We start from the raw sequence: 22,014 nt of genomic DNA, 5'->3' as shown, positions 1-22,014 counted from the left end.
TGCAACATGACCTCCCAAATCCCACTGACCAAAAAGGCAAACATACCAAATGCCTTCTTCACTATCCTATCTCCATGTGATTCCACTTTCAAGGAACTATGAACTTGCACATCAAAGTCTCTGTTCAGAAACATTCCCCAGGACCTTACCATAAGGGTGTAAGTCCTACCCTGATGTGCCTTTCCAAATGCAGCACCTCACATTTATCTACATTAAACTCCACCTGCCATTCCTTGGTCCATTGGCTAATCTGATCAAGATCCCATTGTACTCTGAGGTAACCTTCTTCGTTGTCCATTACACATTCAATTTTGGTGTCAGCTACAAACTTACTAACCATACCTCCTATGTTCACATCCAAATCATTTATATAAATGATGAAAAGCCATGGACCCAGCACCGATCCTTGTGGCACACCACTGGTCACAGGCCTCCAGTCTGAAAAGCAACCCTCCATCACCATCCTCTGTCTACTACCGTCGAGCCAGTTCTGTAATCAAATCGCTAGTTCTCCCTGTATTCCATGTTATCCTACATTGCTAATCATGCTATCATGAGGAACCTTGCTGAATATCTTGCTGAAGATCATGTCCACTGCTCTAACTCATCAATCCTGTTTGTTACTTCTTCAAAAAATGCAATCAAGTTTGTGAGACACAATTTCCCAAGCAGAAAACTCACGATACTGTGTCTCCTGAGCAGTTGCATCTGCCAAGACCCCAGAGGCAAGTGCAAGTACCACGTGGCCTCTCTATGTGCATCAACGTATCAGATTGAGCGCCGTCTGAACATTCCACACCGTATCCTGCTTTCCTTCAAGAACTAAACCCAACTGACCGAAACTGTTTTTCCCAAGGTGAATTTTCCTTGAGTGCATGTATGTTCTGGGTTATTTAGAAGAGCAAACATTCATAATTTCACTTGACACTCATGAGTTAACCAGTTTTGCAACTTTGTTGAATAAGGCTTTTCCTTTAATTAATCAATAATTTTGTGCTTGTTAAGGAAGCCTAGTTAATGGATCATTCTATTTTAAGTCTAATGCAGAGAAAGCATACGGTAAGTCATATTGAAGTCTGGATAAAACAATTAAAATTATGTTGTGCCCTGTGATATAATGGGACTGGAGAAAGACAGAGTCCTCCTCATAGCTCAGTCATAACAATGTGAACAAAAAATATTTCTCCAACAAAGGTATAAAATGTTGCCACTGTGGAAATGTTAATCAATGCTTCCTCCATTATCTTAGCTTACTGTCTATTTACTTTTCTAATGCATTCAACATTAATGGTGTACTTCAGTGTTTCCACGGCTATAATAGTGGAAGATGTTATAATTCATTCGCCAACACCGTCTGTCCCTTCTGAGGATAAGTCCACAATATTTTTATACCTTCAGTTATGAAGTGCATAAAACACACTCCAAGCGAGGCATTGATGAAGTTTTTCTCATTTAACTAATTACAGACATCCCTCGCTAACTATAACCATCTCTGATTAGCTGCCAATAAAAGTACTGATTGTATATCATTAAAACTATGTGGCGTAAATCTCATCTTAACACATCCAGACATGTTGAGGTTAAAATTGGTATCAGTTTGTACCCAAACCATACAACTGTATGAGTGGGATGGCCTGTGCCCAGTCTTTGCTGGTGTTGGATTCACTGCTATTCTTATGGGTCGATTTTGTCAGCAGGACAGTATTGAAGGTTGTCGCTTTGGTGGTTGGAAAGCCTGTCTTCATTCAATACTTGGAGGTGCCAGTGTTAGACTGGGGTGTACAAAGTTAAAAATCATGCAACACCAGGTTATAGTCCAACAGGTTTATTTGGAAGCATTATCTTTCAGAGCGCTGCTCCTTCATCAGGTGGTTGACAACTTAAAGCTAGTGCTTCCAAATAAACCTGCTGGACTATAACCTGGTGTTGCATGATTTTTAACTTCATTCAATAGCAATGGCTTCTTGGATTAAGTGTTGGAGAGCCCCTGACAGACATGGACCTGTAACCCATCAAGGAGTTGACACTTTCAAGAGAGGAGGGGATGAAGCCAATGTAGGAGTAAATACTCTGGCGCAGCATAACAAAGAACACAACCTTTATGGATTCCATCTGGAGTAGCAATGTCACAAAGTTTACAAGACTTTTTTTTAAAAGAGATTTTCCTGTGTTTGCTTATTTAAGACTCCTGATCTGTACTTTTAACAAAAGAATAATATTTTGAGTAATGCAAGCACTTGGGAGTGTAAAGGGATTAAATAGAGATGGGGTTTGTAAGAGAATCAATACCATCTGGGAGATATCTTTCAATAATGACTATGCTAGCATTCAAATCAGTCTCGTGTCAGTTACCTTCCACTCTATTTCTCAACTATTGTTACAGTGTTTCTGTTTTACGAAACAGTGGTAGAAGAAGATTCAGTAGCTGCTTTCAAAAGGGATTTGGGCATATATTTGAAATATATTAAAAGGCTGTGAGGAAAGAGCAGCACCATTAGCTATTCTTTCAAACAAGGGGTTGCACATGGGATTGATGAGCTGTGCAATACAAAACCCCGGCCCACAGACCCATCTCACCAGTATCACACAGAAGTTCAACTTGGACTATAGGCTTTAAGTCCCTGCAGTCAGACTTGAACCTACAACCAGATGACTGAGAAAGTGACAGTACTGTCATTGAGTCAAGGCTCATGAAAAGCTTCATGTATAGGACAAGGAAAGTGACTAAGAGATATTGATCACTTCAACAACATTGTGAAAAGAAGCCTTGCTGCTTCGGGTACTACTGTGTGCAAACTAACCCCCACATTTTCTCACTTTGGAGCAATCACAATTGACAACTAATTAGCAGAACATTGCTATTTTCTGAGGGAATACTTTATAAATGCAAACTGTTTCTCAACTATTGTTGGTGCATCAATGAGGAAATAAAGTTCTGAAGTGTTTGAGTGCATTCACTGCAATGTAATGGGAATTAACCCACATTCAGGGAAAAGCACAAGAAATGGAGAAAGGTCAAATCAACTGTGATGATTATGAGCTACATCAATAAATTGTCACAAACCTTTAATGCATTTTGTAATTAAGTTCATAAAGTATTCCTCAAGAGCAGTGGATCATTGCTGATAACTACAACTCAATATTCTTGAGAAACTTTAAAACTATCAATGGACTGTCCTAAAACAATTTGCAGAAAAAAAGTCTCACAGCTGAGAGAGAATGGCAGGGTGCCCCAAGTCACTAGCTTCACTTTGCTGGTGGTTGCATGACTCAGAGGAGCCTAATTAATTTATTTTTAATGAACTTCCTAAATAGTGGCCTGCTCACCCTAGCCCTCTTGGCCCCTGACTGTTTGAATCCATTAAAATGTTGTTAAAGTAAGGGGTGCCCTTAATCACTCCTTGTCAAACGTTAAGGTAAGTGCTTCCAGCCAATCATATGTTAGTTGTTCACTCAAGCATGATGGATTGGTTAATTAGTCACATGTTGTTGACATGTTAAGATGGGGAAGGAACCTACAGTTGCAAAACTGCCACTGAAAAGCCTCAAAATGGAGAGAATAACCTTCTGAATTTTGTGATATTCTTCTTAACAAATATCAAAGTTCATTGCCATTTCAGCACACACCACAATATTAAAGGTAATGATTGTAGTGTTTGGAATGAGGTCAACCAGTTGGACTTCATAAAAGCCTAATTCCTAGACTGGGGCTGTTAATCTGGTCCAATCAGGGAGCCCTGGATGACAGATAAGAACAGGAGCTTCCTGATCTTCAGACACCCGGTACGGAGGAGGGAGGGCAGGTCTGAAGACCTCCTCGTGGGTCTGCTCCTAGGCCTGGCCAAACTGGCCATCAACAGGTCCAGGCAGCGGGCCGTGGAGGGGGTCATTAGGGCCGACTGCCTGCCCCTCTTCTTTGAATAAAGATTCATGCACTTTGTGTCTTTCACTGTGTCTCACACCTGTACACACACACCATGGGTGCCGGGGAAAAAAAATAAGCACTACCGCACTTAGGTGGTAGTGTGGGGGTTGAAAAAAAAATAAGTAAATAAAAAAACAAAAAACAAAAAAAAGAACAGGAGCTTCCTGATCTTCGGGCACCCGGTACGGAGGAGGGAGGGCAGGTCTGAAGACCTCCTCGTGGGTCTGCTCCTGGGCCTGGCCAAACTGGCCAGCAACAGGTCGAGGCAGCGGGCCGTGGAGGGGGTCGTTAGGGCCGACTGCCTGCCCCTCTTCTGCGATTACGTTAGGGCCCGGGTGTCCTTGGAGAAGGAGCACGCAGTGTCCACCAACACCCTGGAGTTGTTCAAGGAGAGGTGGGGGCCGCGGGGAGTGGAGTGCATCATTTCTCCCTCCAACTCTATTTTGATTTAGTCCCTACCCTCCCCTTCACTGTTTTGATCACACAGCATTGCCCTTCAATGTGAAGGGCACTGCTTGTCACTGGCCACTCGGGTGTTTTCCTATCTTCCTGGTGGTGGAAATTGAATAAAGATTTGTGCACTTTGTGTCTTTCACTGTGTCTCACACGTATACACACACACCATGGGTGCTGGGGAAAAAAATAAGGACTACCGCACTTAGGTGGTAGTGTGGGGGTTAAATTTTAAAAAAAGAAAAAAAAGGAAAAAAAAGAGAAAAATAAAGAACAGGAGCTTTCCTGTTCACTCTGAGAGCTGGCTCTGAAAAAGCCAGACCAGTGTCAAGTACTATGCACATGTAAATAAAGAGTGGCTTGGTGACAGGATACTAGCCTCATAGAGTTACTTCAATGTTGTAATGCAGAAAGGAGTTTCTTCCAATTAGGTCAGATTTTATAGCATAACTTCAAGACACTGACACTGTGAAAGAAAGTGCTCTTGATAAATGGTGATATGCAGGCAAAAAACAATGTTTTAGTTTAAGCTATGTGTTGAACTAGAAGCTGTGAGAAACAAAGCTGACACACTTCAATAATTGCAGTCCGAGACAAAATCTGAATCAGTAGTGTCCTTTATTTTACTCTTGCAAGAGGGTGTGATGTCCAGTGTCTATAAGGCAAGGGACATACACACCCCAAATTCAATTAATACACAACATTTATATAATTTGGTTTCTTTTGTTTTACATTGCTCCTCCCCTGTTTACATCTTCCACTTCCCTAAGACCAGCACCCATTACTCATGCTTATCTCTTGCCTTATCCGGCCTTGTCTGTGACAAAATGCTTATTTCTGGCCTCACAAGGCTGTTTGACTCATCCCGCTGTAGGTCATTGTTAGGCATATTCTTTCTTCATCATTATCTACTCCCTCCATCTGTACCTTCCCCTGATCCTTATGACCCTTTTAATTGGGGTTTGTTCCTGTGTTTCTGTAAAAGTGGGAAACAGATGTTTATACCTACTGTTTGTACAGGCGTATCTAGCTTAACTTCCTCCCCTCATAGTATCTTATCTATTCATCTGCAATATCTACCATTGTTTTGCAGTCACGTTTCATTCTGGCATGCAATTTTAGCTAATACAAAAACAATTATGTATTTTTTCCACATAGTTTCCATTCTTGTTGACTCAGCTCTTGGTTAAAACAAATGGTGTGAGTTCATTTACTTTGTATAAGTAAATGGAATTGCAGAAGTAACACTATTTTTCCCATATCCCACAAGGCTATTACTAAGCATCATGTCCAGTTTGACATATTTTATTTAAGTCAGCAAAGAAAAACCTTTCCCAGTAACTGATGTTACAAGATATAGGGAATACAGATTCAAAGGTTTTAGATAAGAGATGGAGGAGGAATACAAGGATGAGTTGCTGTATGCAGTGAGTGGTAATAACCAGAAACTCTCTCGCTATGAGTGTGCTGGAAGTAAAAAGAATTGATGCTTTCAACAGCGAATTGAAAACTGATTTGTTGGAAATGTATCTGCAAGGCTACAAGAATAGAATAGGGTATCTGGTCTTACTGGACAGCTCTTCAAACAGCTGGCATGGACACAAAGGACTAAAAGCTATGCTTTTGTGTTATTATAACCACAGGATTGTATAGATGCCCTTGTGTTTTTGAATAACACAGATACATGAGGTCTCTCAATAGAACTTCAATCTTAAATCAACTCAGACCATGGTAGGGAATCGAGAAATGGCCTTAGGATCAATAGACCTGGGAAGAGGAAAGAAATCATCTTTTGTTGCTGTTCCTGATTAGTATATGCATGGAACAGAAACCATGTTTGTTACAGGGTTTGATTCAATTGGCTGGGGAATGGAGTGATTGCAGTCTCATGTTACTCTCAGTTGCTACTTGGATCATTAGCGCACAGCAAGCAACATGCCATTCAGGACAGGTTGATTTGTGGGCACTGTTTCTTCACCGTGGTATTAGAGAGGAGTCTGATGAGCTCCCAGGGTGCTGACACGATGCAAAAAAATGACCCTGCTGCGAGAAACATGGCTGGCCATGCTGCTTCCCAATAATATCAGCATTTGGGACAAGATGAAGGTAAAGGAATCTTTTAGACATGGTCTGGTTTTGATTTTCAGAAAGTAACAAATCAAATACACCCCTTTCAGTTGTGCAGTAGGTTGCAAATGTAATTGTACACTGAAGTTTAACCTATTCATTACCTATTCAGAAAGACTTGCAATTCTATCATGTCCTGTATTGTCATAGACATCTTGAAGCATTTTACTCTGTGTGGAGAATTTGTGTAATCCCCCGGTTACATGTTACTGACATGTGGCTGGATTACCTTGTTAACATGTTACTGACATGCATCCATTCAACTCCTTTTTTTGTGGTTCTTTAGCACTTGACTTACAAGATGAGAGGCTAACATCAGAATTTGGTTTTGATTTTGTTCTCAATGCTCTTTATTGAGTAAAACTAAAAAAGAGAAAATTTACAGACAGTCTTCAGCTGTGCTCACTGTGGCTTGCCCAGTCAGTCTTTCATTGGTGATTGTAGGATTGTAACAAGGTCAGCCAGATGGACCCCATACAATCTGGGTTCCCTAACTGGGGGTGTTAATCTGGTCCAATTGTGGAGCCCTGGCTGACAGATTAAAAACATGAAGGTCAGACATCCTGCCACTCTGAGAGCTGGTTCTGAGGGAGCTAGATCAGTGTCAAGGACTTCCACATGTAAATAAAGGGTGACTTGGTGATGTGACACTAGCCTCTGTGGAGTTATGTCAGTGATCAGCCAAACATCTTTTCCTCCATTTGTTTATAGATCAACTATATTGTTCCTTTTTCTTCTCATGGTTTAAAGCCATCTTTTTGTGTAGATAGGAGTTTGCGTGACCACAGTTATTTATCCATTGATAAGTGATCTTGTCCATTGCAGCCAAAATTCAAAGTGATCTAATTAGTTCAATACTTTAGCAATTTATACCCTGGCCTTTATGTTTGGAGAGGAATGACTATTTAGTATAACAAGGTACAGATTGGCAATGTTAAATGGATTAGCAATGTCCTTTGCATGTCAAAGTTCCTTCTACAGTTGGCTGAGGTCAATTAAACTGACACGAGATTTAAGTAGTTTATAAACATTGGTATAGGTTCATTGAAAAGACAATGCTTTAGATAATGCACACACAATTAATTTAGAAATGTGTCAATAGTTTAAGGCAGGTAAAAGGCATTTGTGCATAGTAGATCAACAAAACAGAAATGAGATAAAGGATGAGTGTTAATTTGTTCTGGATCGTGTTGTTTTCAGATGTTGTACAGCCAAGCCACCAAAAAAAGCACCTACTCCATTTGCAACAGAGTCATGGAATCATTAATAATGGAACTATGTGAGAAGGCTTTGGTCAAACACTTTATCTGAAGTATGGCATCTCTGACGGTGCCTCTTGGCAATTCATTGGTATTGTACCCTCAGCCATAGATTATGGTGACAATGTCTTGGAATGGAGTTTCAACCTACAAACCTTCGGACACCAAGGAAGAGGTCCTCTCAACTGTCTCAAGTTAATGTTTGCAAAAGTATTCTTGTTCAGATGCAACCTCATTTAGAAAATTTACATTATCACAATGAAACATGCTTACGAATTCCATTTTTATTGTGCTCAGCAATAGCCCACATCTGCAGAGTGAAAATGAAAGAAGAACTGCAAATGAGAAATGTTCTTCATAAAGTTTGTTTTGCTTCATTTATGTTTTCACTAGATGGGTACAAGTTGAAGAAATGCCATTCAGCTCCACTAACTCACTGACCTCGACGCAATTTCCCCATCTCTAATCTCTTTCTCAAAAGATTTCAAGCCGATTGTCTCATTGTGCTGTCCAATAGCTTGTATGTGTTAATCATGTGTGATTAACTAGCATTATCAACTTGCCATGCATTAGTTTGAAGTTGGGCTTCATTAATACATTCTTAGACTTTTAGTTTGAAATCACAATCTCTCTTAGTCGCCCTTTTAATATCTATGTTGCTCTTTGCCCCTCTGAGCTGCTTCAAGTTGAAGCTGAATGATAGAAAACTTTTGAGAAAGCATTTTAAAGACAGATTACTTCTACACTGTAATCTCTTTGAGCTGTTAAAATTGCAATGTCCTACATGACAAGACAAAGCTTTTCACTGTGCCTCTGTACACATGACAATAAATTCAATTCAATTCAATGATGAAGGAAGCTTTTTTCAATGTGAGCAGTGTCAGGAAGTGGCATTGAATCTGTAAATTAGTTCTGTTATTGATTAGTTTTATTACTGTAAATCTATATCTCTTGTTGGAAAATAGTGCATTGTTCTATCTTTGGGAAACGTGAGACTGCTTTTGAGATCCTACATCAAATCTTTCAGGCCTCAGATTAAGAATGTAAGAATATAAGAACTCGCAGCAGGAGTAGGTCTTCTGGCCTCTTGAGCCTACTCCATCATTCAATAAGTTCATGGCTGATCGGTGCATGGACTCAGCTCCACTTACCTGCTCTCTCACTATAACCCTTAATTCCTTTACTGTTCAAAACTCTGTCTATCTTTGCCTTAAAAACATTCAAAAATCTAACCTCAACTGCTTCACTGGGCTGGGAATTCTACAGATTCACAACCCTCTGGGTGAAAAAGATCCTCCTCAACTCAGTCCTAAATCTGCTTCTGCCTATTTTGAGGCTATTCCCACTAGTTCTGGTTTCACCTGCCATTGGAAACAAGCTTCCTGCTTCCATTTGATCTATTCCCTTAATAATTTTATATGTTACTATAAGGTCCCCCTCATTCTTCTAAATTCCAATGACTATAGTCCCAGTCTACTCAATCTCTCCTGATAAGCCAACCCTTCATTTCCAGAATCAACTGAGTGAACCTGTTCTGCACCCACGTCAGTGCCAGTACATCCTTTATCAAGTAAGGAGACCAAAACTGTACAGAGTACTCCAGGTGTAGCCTCATCAGCTGCAGAGCAATCTCCCTGTTTTTAAATAACCTTCCTTTCAGAATGAAGGACAACATTCCATTTGCCTTCTGCATTACCTGCTGCAGCTGCAAACCAACCTTTAGTGATTTGTGTACAAGGACACTCAGGTCCCTCTGCACAGCAGTCTGCTGCTATTTTTCACCATTTAAATAATAGTCCATTGATTGATTTCACTCAAGGTGGTGCAGATCACTTAGTATGAATCATTGTTTTGTATAATTCAACTAAATGGTTTGGGAAATGCTTTTCTGCTCTGACAGGATATCAAATCGGGACTCTCTGAAGATGGTCAGACAGGAAACCTGAGTAAAGTGTGTGTCATGTCACGTACTTAATGGCTGCCATAATCTAAAGTGAAACCATTTGTAAGAGAGGTAGTGGCCACAAGACTATGGGCAGCCAGTGAGTATCCCATATACAAGAGCATTTCTCCAAGCATCCCCTTTTCATAAAGTAATCATTGCCTTATCATTTACCATCAAAAATTACCAAAGTTACTCAGCATATGTAGTCAACAAGGAAAAATTATTCATGAACAAAACTGTGACAATTCTAGTCTAATCTTCTTTCATCAGGCTCTGTGTCTGCTTTTTATCCATTATCTACCTGCAGTTCAAGGACAGTGGTGGTTCAAGAAGGTAGCACATCACCATCTCCTTAAAGGCGACTAGCTACAGGCAATCAACACTGGCCAGCCAGATGTCCATGTCCCACGTGTGAATTTAAAAAATAAATGCGGCATGGTGGCACAGTGGTTAGCACTGCTGCCTCACAGTGCCAGGGACCCGGGTTTAATTCCCACCTCAGGCAACTGTCTGTGTGGAGTTTGCACATTTTCCCCGTGTCTGCATGGGTTTCCTCCGGGTGCTCCGGTTTCCTCCCACAGTCCAAAAATGTGCAGGTTAGGTGAATTGGCCATGGTAAATTGCCCGTAGTGTTAGGTGAATGGGTCTGGGTGGGTTGCTCTTCGGAGGGTCGGTGTGGACTTGCTGGGTCGAAGGGCCTGTTTCCACACTGTAAGTAATCTAATCTAATCATTCGGGTCTTTTAAGGACATATATGTGAGTTGCTGTTGTCAGTTTGTGTGGTATATGGTCACTCCTGGGATGATGTTTCTTTCCTGGGGAGTATTGCTTCCATGGTGTGTGTTTAACCAGAGCAAGATTCATTGTCTCTTTTGGGTTGATGACTTCCAGACCATGTCGAGCTGTTGTTGCCACTTTTTGGATTCGAGTGAAAGTTGCTTCTTGTTCTGTGTCCCAGTATTGCTGCAAATCCTTAGCAATGAACCTGTGCAGATGTTCACACACCGATAACAAATTCAGCAACTCTGCTGGCTGGTTCATGAATCCAACGAATAATTGCACCATTTTCACATCTGTTGGTTGTTACACCTCTGCTACAGCTGTTACCTTGTCAGGATCAGAGCTAAGTCCTTTTGTTATAAATACATGACCTACATACTTTCTTGTCATGCCATTTTCATCTGCTGTTGTGTGATGACTGCCTCTCCTACTTTCACTCGGAGAACAATTTCTCAACCTACTCATCTTTTATCCCCTATGGTTAGGACCTCCTGAGTTATGGAGCCACTGATTCTTCCAGCTTGACTTCTCAGTTGTACTCAATGTCAGCTGGAACTCTCTTGGTAGGCACTAAGCTTGTCTCACTCTGTCATCAACTTTGAAGTTAGGTTAATCAGGAAAGCATTCAAGACCTCTAAGAATAATTTTGTAAACGTTTTGGATCTGTTGATCATGAAATGGGTTGGCATGGAAGGTCACTTGCTACTAATCAGTCCAAGCCTGAATGCTGTCTGGGTTTTATTGCATGTGAACAGGAATTGCTTCAGTACTAGATAAAGTCAGGAATAGTGTCAAACACTCTGCAATGATCAGTGAACATCTCCACATCTGACCTTATGATGGAGAAGAGGTCCTTGATAAAGCAATTGAAGATGACTGGGCCGAGGACGCGATCATGAGGAACTCCTGCAGTGGCATTCTCTGTCCTCTGCATATACCCATACAAGTCCACCAACAGTTCACAGAGTTGGAGGAATGAGCTGACTTGAATTATCTAGGCCATTGTATTGGCATTTGCTGTTTGGGCATTTGAGTCCTTTGAAAACAGTTCTTTACTTGCTTCCTGTTTCCAAGTGCAAGATGTTCACACTGCTGTAAATCAGAAGACTCGGTGTCAAGTTTACCCCGAAGGTAACCAGTTGGTTTAAGTTACAACAGCTCTGGGATTTAAGGCAGCAACTGTTAATCTGGGATGCTTTGCTCTTTGCTTTGCCATTTATGGTCCCCCTCCTGTAATTATCAAGACAACAAGATTCACACAGATTTTTTTTTAGCTTACTTACAGTGTTGAAACAGGCCCTGCGGCCCAATAATTCCACACCGACCCGCCAAAGCGCAACCCACCCAGACCCATTCCCCTACATTTACCCCTTCACTGTGCTGCCCACTGCCACCATGCCGCCCATTTTCTATGGTGTTTTCAAGTGACTCACAGCAATTAGTTTTCAGAGAAGGAGAAGAGGAGATTGGTGATGTTGCTGGCAGTCGGGATGAAAATGAGAACAGAAGGTCAGCAAACAAAATAAACCCAGCAGGCTGGAAAGGTACTAAAAATGTTAAAACCTGAGGAAACAGTGGTGGGGGGAGTAATTATTATTTACAGAAAGCCAGGAGCTTTTTGAACTCAAAGAAAGACAAATTCTCACTTGGAATGTGCCAGCACTCATCCTGTTTATTATCAGGATAAATCACACAAAACAGCCAATCTTTTATTCACATTACCAGAGGAAGGAACACCACTTAGGGGCAAACCACTGAGGTTGCGCTTTCTTAACCTTGGGGTGCCATCAGCTAGATGTTGGGAATGGCCATATGTTCAAAGTCATTATTCACTGTCTGAATTAATGCTTTTCTGTTTGTGCTTGACCCACTGTTTATTTTAAAACTGTTTATCCATTTAGATTCCTGAAGTCTGTCAGTGCTTGTTTCCCAAACCAAACATTGCTTGTTTTTGAAATTATCATTCATTATAGAAGGTGCTGGGGAGGAGGTTAATGACTTCAGGCTGTGTGAGGATAAGCGCTTTTCTAGTGTCCAGTTTCCCACAGTTCAGAAAAGGGCTTCTTCATCTGTGGTATTTTAAGTAGTCCCAGGTTAGGTTAATATTTTAAGGAGCTGTTAATTCCGTCATTCTAAGGTGAGCAATTTCAGGAGAGTAACCTCCAGGAACTGGAAGCTTTACAGTCATTTGGACATGTTCTGCTGATAAATTAGATTGTGAATGATCTGTAAATCACAGATCTATTTACCTGTCTTTGCTCTACATTCCATAACACCCAATAAACATCTGTCAATATCGATCTTGAAAACTCCAATTGTCCCAGCATTCATGGTAGAGACAAGGAAAACTCTCCAAACCAGGAGAATTCTTGATTTCTACTATTTGTGGCTTTACGTGCCCCCCCACCCTCCCCCCGCCCCACTCTTGAATGATTTTGCTCTAACTTCAGAACTAGAGTGTCTCTGCTGTCCGCTCTCACTTTTACATGTGAGTTTTCAAAGGAATTCCAACTCCATTTTAAAGTCTCACATTCAGCAAATGCACATAAACTTATTGTTGTGTACCTCTGATAAAAACAATGTCCCTATTCAGAAGGTGGTATCATCATCCTATATTGTCATGGATTTAAATTTTGCTGTAATAAAAACATTGGGCTTAGTTGTGGAAAAAGAAAGAAATGTAGTTTGTAAAGAATCTTTCACACTTCCACTACACCTCACAATGATTTGCAGCTAATAATGTCCTTTTGACTCGCAGTCACTATTACAATGAAGGATAATGTGGCAGTTGCTTTGGTCAGCACAAGCTCCCACAAATGGCAAAGCCTTTTAAAATGGTGAGGAATAGATACTGGCCAGAATATCATGAACAACTCCTGTACTTCTTCAAAATAGAGCCAGAAGAACTTTGTTTTGAAAGACATACTGGAACGGAAGGCCTTGGTTTAATGTCTCAAATATAGCCTTGCCCCAATCCAAGAGTGGAACTATCAAGTGAGATAATATGGTAAGCTATCAGGAGTGACACTAAGAACCCACAACATTTTAGCTGAAAGACCATAGTGCTTTACACTGAGTCAGACTGACTACATTATACAATTGGCAGATTATATCATGGTACAGATGTAATATTGTGAATGCAGCAATTATCAGTTGAGAGCACTTCAAAGACAGGATACAAAACAGCTTGCCACTGTTGCCGCTGATGCCACCATGTGCAAGCAATCGGTTAGCTTCTGTAGATCCATATTTTGTTTCCCTAATTTCCTTATTGTCACCTCTTGTTTCCTTGCACCATTCTTGACCTACCATTTCATCATCAGCTGCCCTCCAGTAAAAGACCTTTCTGACTTTTTTTATCCCCACTTCCCTTTTCCCTTGGCTCTGTGCTTACTTTAAAGGTGCTTGTCCCTAAAACCTTTCCAGGTCTGAGGAAAGGTAATTGACTAGTTTAGTTTAGGTTTATGATCAGGAAGGTCTAGTTGGACTGAAGGGTCTGTTTCCGTGCTGTATGACTCTATGACTCTAACGACATTACCTGCCCTGAGTTGCTTATGCTTCTAACGTCTCTCATTCTGACATCGAAAGTTGTGTCATCAATCAACAGATCCAGAAGCCCCAATCAATCTTTTTTGAGGCTGAGTGAAAATGCCCATGAATGGACTGACAGGGATACGGTAAAAGGTTAACAAAGATGACCATACAAACTGGTTTCATGGCATTGATTTATTGCTTGCAGCCTCGAGTAGCAATTTGGTTTTACGATGAACAATTTTGAAGGATGCTGAATTTGGGATGTTTACTTCCACGAAAGCGTAAACTAGTCTGCCTGGGGAAGTGAAAGCAGATTGATTAGTTTTGAGACACAATGTAGTTTCTCTGCTGATTGCAGTGAATTTTGAATTCTTGGTATGCGAATACTTTTGCTCCCCCTCAAATACCAGCCGTAAATCTCCTACAACTGAGACCTGGCAGGAATGCAGGCTTGACTTGGATTAAAGTCAGGAGAAAGGAGTATTGTCGCTTACGTCCTGGTACAGCTCGCTCTTTGGTAGAGTTGCTGTGCTATCTGTAGCTGTCTGTTCTTTCAACTTTGTGTCAGGAACACTACTGTTTGGTCTAACTTGTTCTTTGTTTAATTGAACTGAATTTGTTTTTAATGTTGGTTAATGTTGGAAATTGCATTAAATTCTACCTAATCAGATAACTGCACGCAGTCTTGGGTGGAGACTTTGAAAGAGCTGCTTTGAAAGACAAGGGGACAGATGTATCTCCTGGTAGTCTTAACAAAAAAGACTAACGAGCTAAGGTCATTTGTACGAATTGCTATCAGGCAATGAATTACATCTTGTTAAGACAGAGCTTTTTTTTTGTTCAGACTCACTTATGGCTGTTCCAGTCAGACTCTAAGCCAAATCAGCCCTGAGATTCAGTCAAGGGAAGATGAATGGCAGCAACATCCTTCTATCCACAAATACCACAAACATTACTTCCAGATTCTTGGTTGCACTCTTCCAATAATTTCATATGTTTTGGTTTTTGCATCCTGGTATTGTATTTCCCAGATTTTGGCCAGCTTAGGCTTTGTTAACATGTGAATGCTCAAGTGATGCAATGCAATTGGCCCTTGGAAAACTTGTCTTCTGTCTACTACCACTGAAAAACACTCCTGTTTGTTTTCTTTTAAGCAGTAGAGATCTCTTTTTGCAGAAGTTCTCTTTTCCTCAAACAAGAATAAAGAAGAATAGTACTGAATAAATTGGCAGATGAATTTTAGTTAAGAGCGAGGTATACTATTATACAAGCTGTCTTAAGTAAGTCTGTGACATTGTTGCACCTCATACTTTACTGGCAAGCTTTCTGCAACTCTTCACCACTACTGAGTGTTCTGAAAATCCCATGTCACAGTGAATTAACTCATGCGGGGACAGAAAACGCTCCAAAGCAAACAAAGCTTTTGCACAACAATTGCCTGTTCGATTCATGATGACTTAAACTTGTTTCCTTAACAGAGTTGCAAGATTTACATTCGTTTGAGCCAGATGTATTCAGTGAACACCACAATTCTTACAGACAACTGCTGTGTTTAAGATACTGTGTCTGAGAAGATCCAGATCATAAGGGACTGTAGTTTGACTGCCTGCATTGGAACCCCATGATCTAACAGTTACTTGAAATGAAAACGTACCTCTCCAACTTGCTACTTGAGATAGAATACACCTTTCCAGAGTAGGTGAGATAGATGACTGATATGGATATTTATGCAATCTCTCCAAAGCCATAAGCTTTGCTTCAGCATTTTCCTAACCAAAGCTCTCACCTTCCTGACTGAACCTCTCCAAATTTGTCTGGTCACAGGCCAGGCACTCTCCACAGCTGGTGGGGATATTTGCTCTCTCAGGGATAACTTGAGAACATCCTTAAAACAGTTCTGCTGCTCTCCTTGGGAGACTCCTGTCACAATCCAGTTCTGAGTAAGAAACTTGTTTCAGGAGTTTGGAGTTGGACATGCAACCAACATGCCTCACCAGCTGAGCTTCTGGTCAGCAGTAACCCCCCAGAATATTGAAGGTGGGTGATTCAGCAATGACAGTGCTGTTGAATGTCAATGGTTAGATTTGTTTCCTGTTGCATATGTTTACTGCCCAACCTTTAGGTGGCACAAATGTTACTTGCTACTTGTGAATCCAAACCTCAATGTCCAAGTCTTTCTGAAGATGGACATCAACTGCTTCTATATCATAGGAATCACAAATGGCACTCCACACTGTGCAATCACCATTAAATATCTCCAATTCTGACTTTACCACAGACAAAACAGTTGAAATGGTTGTGCTTAGAACTCTATGCAGTGGAAGGTTTGAGACATTTGAGGCCACAATGGCAAGGTCTCATCTGCTCCAGACGTGTATCGTAACAAATCTGAACAGGTTGATGAGGAAAATATCCACCACGTGAAATTCCTTATGTGGTGTCCTAGAGAGATGTTTGGCCTGCAACAATCACAGTCATCTGCTTTCAAATGAGGTATGGCTGCAATCAATTTTGCCAGGCCTCTGTTTAAGGGAGCTCCAAAATCAATTGCAAAAGTCTAAGATGGAGGAGCCCAATGTCAACATTCTGTTCCTTGTTTTCTGTCTTTCATGGGGAATTATCTATACTCCAGATATTGTCCCTGCCTGAAGGCACAGGCTTCAGCAAAAGCTTAGCTAAAGCTAAAGAAGGTAAAATGATGTGAAAACTGGGTAAAATGGACATGAATATTTTCAGCTATCAAAATTCAAGAGCATTTCACAACAAGTACTAAGTGAGACTTTTCATTTAGTTACAATATCCTCAAGCGTTCGGTTCAAGGTTCTTTTTGTGTTCTTCAATGGACTAATCTGATTACGATGTGAATGAAGCAGAGGAGGCATTTGGAATCATATGAGCACTGATCAAACTGCTCTTGAACTACTTTTATTGTGCAATTTTTGCTAAAATAACAAACCACCAATCAAGTAGCACATGATGGAATCGGTCAATGGTTTAATGATGTAGTCATTGGATTCAACTTTGGAAGAAACAGATGTCTGCAATTATTGTTCTTGACTTAATGCTGATAGTGACAATTATCATTATCTCATCAATTTATTTGGTATTTTTTCTCAATGTGCTTTTGGCACTTCAGCCGTGAAACTATGTGCCAATTTGTTCACGGAGAAACCTTTCCCCTCCCACATCAAAGTCGAAAGAGTCCTGTAGCCAAGTCCAAAGCTTTAAAGATTTAAAGATTATGACACTCAAATTGCATAAACAACCTCACTCAGCACTGCACCTCAAGACAAAAAAGATCTCTTTAATGGTTCTGTGGTTAAAGGGGTTACTCCTAAAATCTGAAAGGGTATCAAAACAAATTTGCACAAGAGATAGCTGTCAGTAAACTCAGTTCAAGTATAATTGTTGTTATTAGCTGAGTGACAGTTTAATGAATATCGCATGTGTGTCCTAATTTGAAAAATAAGCAAGGAAATTACTGGAGGAGAGAGGATGTGGTGAACAATCGGAAGTCCTTCCTTTGACTGTTTCATGTGTAAATTGTCTGCACGGTGTGGTACTGTGTAACAAAATGTTACATTTGAATTTAACAACAGGTGCCAATATGGACAGCAAAGGGGGAAATAAGCATTGGGCTTAACAACATTGATGAAGAGATAGCAAAATCAAAGAAGGTGTTCCCATTTCTCTCAGGGAATTTAAGACTGTGGACTTTGGCTGATGACAGGATCAAAACTTGACTGCAATGTACATCGTGATTGAACTGCTGGTTGACAATCGCATTTAGTTTGACACACTGGAGTATCTGAGTGAGGTCAGGTTGTCCTTCCTCCTTGTGAGCTCAAGTGGAGACCTCAGGGGCAACAGACTAAAAGCATCTGCATAATTGAATCAATTACTTCAGCAGAACACATATTTAGAAAGAAAATCAAAGAGCAAAATTGCCAACTGAGCATTAGTTGAAGGGAACAAGGGAGTCCTACTTTGAGAAAGCTGTTGAAACCAATTGCATTAACATGGGTCGTTGTAATCAATAAGGTAGGTGGGTATGAAAACCCCACTCAAGGTATTATTTGTGATCCTGCAGAGAAAGATGGGATTGTACAACAGATGTGACCTGAGCTTATATTCTCTGAATCTGCAGAACAGTGGAATGACAGTAAACAAGCCAAACAAAACAATTCTCTCCTTTTTGGTGGCTGAAATAGAGAGCTATTACCTTCCCATATACCCATATAGGTAAAATAAAATACAAACTCCTGCACATAAAACTTCCCCTGAAACTGGCTATAAAAGCTGTTGCTATACCCCAATATGAATAGATCATAGACAAGTGTTCCATGCCACGATTAAAATGAAGATGCTGAGTCACATGAATGTGCCTGACTTTGTCCTGACCTCAGCTGGAATAGCAATTCAGGCACACTGACCCTGAGGGGAGCCAGCAATAAGCTTTACTGCAAGTTTGCGCATGGATGTCAGATCTAAGACTTGTCCATGAAGCATTCTGCAGTCAAAACAGTTTGCAAATGTTAAGAGGGGGTGCGGGTTAGTGAAAAGTATTCATTGCCAATGAGACTGCACCCTGACTGAAAAATCCCAGAAGGGAGGCAAGGGGGAGACAAGAGGCAGAAAGAACAGGTAGAGAAAGTGTCTGTGATGTCAATTTTATTTTTAAAATGACCTTGAGAGCAGTACCTGAGGCATGAGTCTGCAAATGAAAGAGAATGAATTAGATGTAAGGGACAATAGATATTTACTTATTGGTAACCATCCTCCGCAAGACCTTGACATTTTCCCAAGAATTTAAGACACAGATTTGGAGACACGATGCCAGTTGGGACCTAATCAGTCATTTATGATGAATGACTTTTATCTTTTTGTCCTCCATGCCTTTATTAATAAAGACACAAAAATGGTAAATTCAAAATACAAAGTGATAGGAAAGTGATACATTTCAACAAAAACATGAACAGCATATTATACAGAGTAATCCAAGGCAAAATGCATTTTGAGACCTATTCAACATCATCTCAATGCATTTATATATGACTGCCTTGTCACATACTCTTCCGGCTCTGCTATCTTCTGTGCAGTACAGAAAAGGAAAATGAGACATGATTCCCACTACTTCTCACCCATCTTCATGAGCAGACTCAATGTGTTGGCCACTTGGTAGAAAGAGTGTTCCAAACAGATTCAAGCTGACAGAGGAATAATAACAATCTGAAGTAGGTGGCATCTGAATCCAGGCCTCCTGGCTCTCAGGTTGGGACACTAACACTGCATCACAAGTACCCTTCACAATGTTAAATAAATCTTTAAAACTATTTTCGAAACAATCTGTTTAAACATGTTATGACACTCTTCTGTGTTAGTTTGCATTGGAACCCAGATTCCCTGGGTGGAGGTAGGGACACGACCCAGGTTCTGGAACAGCCCTATAAACAATGGGTTTATTCTCTATTTGAAGGATTTGTGCACCTGGGAAAGGGTCAAATCCTGAAAATTTCTCCTGATAGTGATTTCTTCCTTACAAATCAGTAAGTGTGTGGATGGATATTGGGTCATAATATGGTTTTGCTTCACTGTAACAGGCTCCTTGGTTGAGGACCTTGTCAACACTCTTGTGTGCTCACATGAGCAATAGCAACCTGCTTCAGATATCAGAGTCTGAAGGATGGGGCCACAGTCGCCGAGTTGGTGTCAGGACCTGTGGGGACACAGGCAAGTGAGGAGCTGAAAATAAAAATAAAACTAAAGGGTCATAAGGTCTAGCAGCTGCATTCAAACTTCTGAGGAATTTTTAGGTTAAATACGTTTCCACTAGCTGCAGGATCAATAACCTGCTGACCATAGGTTTATGATTATTAGCAAAATAAATAGGTGAGAAGAATCTATTTTTGAAATGTAACAAGTTGTTACTACACTGCCTGAAAGGCTTGTAGAAGCAGATTCAATACTAACTTACAAAAGGGAATTTGATAAAGTATTGAAAAGGAAGAAAATCTTTGCAGGACAAAGAGGGAAGTGGGAACTAATGGGACAGCTCTTTTAAAGAATAGAAGCGTCATAGGCCAAAGGGCTCCCTCTGTGCTCTATGATTCAATGCAGCTTGCTTGAAGGGAGTTGTGATCTCACTCAGCACTGTACTTGTCTATTTCAATCTTCCATGTTTGAACATTTAAGTATCAAAAAGGTCACACTGATGGGAATTTGAGTATACAGAAAGAAAGTAGAAGATATTGTCATTATTTTTCATGTTGTCATGTGACTACTACTTACAACAATCATCAGACAATCTATTCTGCAGTCTAGTTACAGACTCCTCAATTAGTGCAACAGGCAGCTGAATAGGAAGGCTTGGTGCATTTTTGCTATGAAAGGGATAACAAAGGTGCCATTTTCTCTGCTAATGTGGCTAGACAAGCAGACTAAAAAAAACATGTGCAGACTTACTGAATAGGGTCAGCGTTGACTGACAGACAATTGAAGTGACAAATTGTTTAATTGTCTTTTGCCAAGAGGGCAGTATTCTGCAATTATGGTGAGCAGTGAAACAAAAGGTTAAAGGTCAGAAGACATGTCTGACCCACCCCACTCCCCGAACCCACCCCCCCACCCCATGCCTTGTTGCTGAGAACACAGATTTAGCAGAGGCAAACTGAGACATACTGAGGCCCACTAACCACCACACCATCCCCAAGGATTGCACAGTTGAAGACCCAGAGTAAAGTACAATCCATTCTTTCTTTCGAGTTTGATGGTATTCATGTGAAGTGCCCTGGAATGTTTTTCCTAAATTGAAGGCTCCAATAAATGCTGATGATTGTTGTGCTGTTGGTGTTACGACTTGCACAGCACATCGGTCCTTTAGTACCTTTGTCTGTTTGCAGTCTTTGCAGAAGCTTCAGAGAGACAAGATTCATAGCCACAGGGAATTGGGGCAGGGGGAGGTCCATCAAGTGTGAACAATCCAAAAAAGAATGGAAGAAAAAAATGCTTTGACAAAAGTCCTTCCCCTGCAAGATGAAAATCATGTCAGATTCTCTGATGCACCGATCTTTACAGGCCATGGAAAATAGAAGCCTTGATCAACACTGAGCAGGACAGACCTGGCAGTTGTCTATGAGCTGCTTCATTTCCCTAGTAATTCTATTTGTCTCATCATGATGAAGCATTTTGGAATGCTCTGACGATGTGGTAAGCAACTACATAAATACATGTGTTCTCTTGACTCAAATTGCTGACAATTGAAATGTGTTTCAATTCCAATGTATTCAAAGTGCAATATTTTAATGCGTGCATCAGCTTTGTGACAGTGCAGAAGGAGCAAGCACAACAGGGGGTATTTACATAGTGCTATTTTTAGAGATATTATGCAATCTACTTTGAAAACACTTCTTCAGTTTTTGCTGACAAGAACAGGAATTCACCTGCCACTACAACCATCCCGCCCCATGTTTTATTTAGCCCACTGCTCTAAATTGTCAGGAGATGATGTCTTTTGGGTGAGACTTCATAACAAGTCTCTAGCAGCCCTGTCAAATTGATGTCAAAGATCCAATGGCACAATTTCATAGAAGAGTAGGCAAGTTATCTCCAGTGTTCTAACCAGTATCTGTCTCTTGATTAACATCACAAAAATAGATGATCTAGTAAGTATCACATTACTATCTGTGGTACCTTCATTGCACAACCTGGCTATTATTGTAAATCATGGATAACAACACCTGTTGGATACTAAAGTTCTTCTTTGGCTGAGAAATCTTTGAGGAGAAAGTGAGGTCTGCAGATGCTGGAGATCAGAGATGGAAATGTGTTGCTGGAAAAGCGCAGCAGGTCAGGCAGCATCTAGGGAACAGGAGAATCGACGTTTCGGGCATTAGCCCTTCTTCAGGAATGAGGAAAGTTGGTCCAGCAGGCTAAGATAAAAAATAGGGAGGAGGGACTTGGGGGAGGGACGTCGGAAATGTGATAGGTGGAAA

This window comes from Chiloscyllium plagiosum, chromosome 42 (assembly GCF_004010195.1).
Source record: "Chiloscyllium plagiosum isolate BGI_BamShark_2017 chromosome 42, ASM401019v2, whole genome shotgun sequence".
Classification (NCBI taxonomy): domain Eukaryota; kingdom Metazoa; phylum Chordata; class Chondrichthyes; order Orectolobiformes; family Hemiscylliidae; genus Chiloscyllium; species Chiloscyllium plagiosum.
This window is presented reverse-complemented; position numbering follows the sequence as displayed.